The sequence below is a fragment of the Moschus berezovskii genome, chromosome X (genome assembly GCF_049115385.1).
Source record: "Moschus berezovskii isolate FMDL1 chromosome X, NW_MosBer_1.0, whole genome shotgun sequence".
Taxonomy (NCBI): Eukaryota; Metazoa; Chordata; class Mammalia; order Artiodactyla; family Moschidae; genus Moschus; species Moschus berezovskii.
The window spans coordinates 57,615,849-57,617,721 of NC_142488.1; the positions used below are offsets into that span (position 1 = coordinate 57,615,849).

The 1,873-nt window shown below is 40.1% G+C and overlaps 1 pseudogene; it reads right to left on the minus strand.

The window, feature by feature from the left end:
- Positions 1–1,168: 1,168 nt before the first annotated feature.
- LOC129564612 (ubiquitin-ribosomal protein eS31 fusion protein pseudogene) lies at positions 1,169–1,639 on the minus strand (annotated as a pseudogene).
- Positions 1,640–1,873: the final 234 nt, after the last annotated feature.

Genomic DNA, 1,873 nt, shown 5'->3' on the forward strand with positions numbered 1-1,873 from the left:
AGATCGAGGCCCTCCTGATCCTACGTATAGGACATTGCCAGCTCCAGGCCTCCGACTCCACCAGGTCCCCTGTTCCTACCACACGTCCACATGCCAGCCAATAGTTGGGGCCTTTCCACACTGATGTGCTCCAGAGGGTACCTTCCTGCTTACCGTTCAACTGTAGATCAGCTCTGGTTCTGCAGACTGGCTTTGGTGCTGGTAAATTAGCAAACTTCTCTGCCATTCGGTAGGTTCTCCTACACCTTCTCCAATGAGGTGTGATCTCCAGGCTTGGCGAGGTACCCCCATTCCAAGTTTGTCTTCCCTTGGGTGCGCTTCTTAAAACCAGGATACCATATGGAGTCTTACTGTATCCAATATATTCTACATGTGTCATATATAAGAATACTTCATGTTTAAGCATTATGTTAAATTTTATATTATATTTCCTCTGATCACTGTGTACTTTCCATCTCCTGATTGGATCCAGATTGCTACAGCACACAACACCTACAGCAAATATCGTTCTTGGAATTACTGAAAGCTTCCTTGTGAGAGCTGCATCAAGTAAGAATGTCCACTATCACCCTGAAAATATAGTAGGTGGGAACAGAAGGAACAAAGTTCTCAGACAGGAAGAAGCAAGACTGGCATTGTTTGCAGATGATATGATTCTGTACACTAAATTCTACAGGTATTTACAGAGAAATTGGTAGAATCAATAAAAGTTTAGGTAGCAGTTCACAGGATAAAATATTAACATACAGAAGCCAATTTTATTCTATTTACCAGCAACAGAATTTACAAAATGAAAACTTCAAAGGCACTATTTGCAAAATATGAAGTGCCTAGGATAAAATGCTCTCTTATGGGGAAAAAAAAGAAATATTATTGGGACATATTAAGGATGATTTTATTAAAAGGAAAAGTACACCATTATCCATTCAATCACATTCTATATTATGGACAAGAAGTCAAATCCAAAAGTGCGATGCAATCCTAAGTAGAACCCTAGAAAGGATTTTGTTTGAACTTTTTCTGATGAATTGATGCTTGAAATGGATTCGAGAGAGGCCAACAATAACCTATACATTCTTGACGAACAAGGTAGAGTTGAGTGGCCTTATCCAAATATCAGAATTTTTTAAAAAAATGTTAGTTCATATCTTTATTAACCAATATACAATTACTTGTCTTTTGGTTTGTTGAAACAATAGGTCAGACAACATTTGCCACAATAATGTCTGTTGAAGTGACTGGCCATAGAAACTCTAGCACCACGTTCATCTGAGGGACACTCCCGGCGAAGGCGACTGATTTTGCCATTCTCATCCACCTTATAGTATTTCAGAACAGCCAATTTAACCTTCTTTCTCTTATGCTTGTTCTTCTTGGGAGTGGTGTAAGACTTCTTCTTCCTTTTCTTAGCACCACCACGAAGTCTCAACACTAGATGAAGCGTGGACTCCTTTTGAATGTTGTAGTCAGACAAAGTACGCCCATCTTCCAATTGCTTGCCAGCAAAGATCAGTCTTTGCTGGTCAGAAGGAATTCCTTCTTTATCCTGGATCTTGGCCTTTACATTTTCTATTGTATCCGAGGCCTCGACCTCGAGAGTGATGGTCTTCCCTGTCAGGGTCTTCATGAAAATCTGCATCTTGGCAGCAGTTCCACCACAGATGGCAGATCCGAAAGGAAGGCCCCACCCTCCAAATATCAGAATTGACTTTAGATTTGTAGTGATGAATACTGATATGTGGTATTTTAAATAGATAAATTGGGCCATGGGACTTAATAGAGAGTAGACAAACTAGCCCATACATAAGTAGATGTTTGATTTATGACACATGTGGCACTGCAAATCTGTAGGGAAAGGGCAGATTTTTCAGTA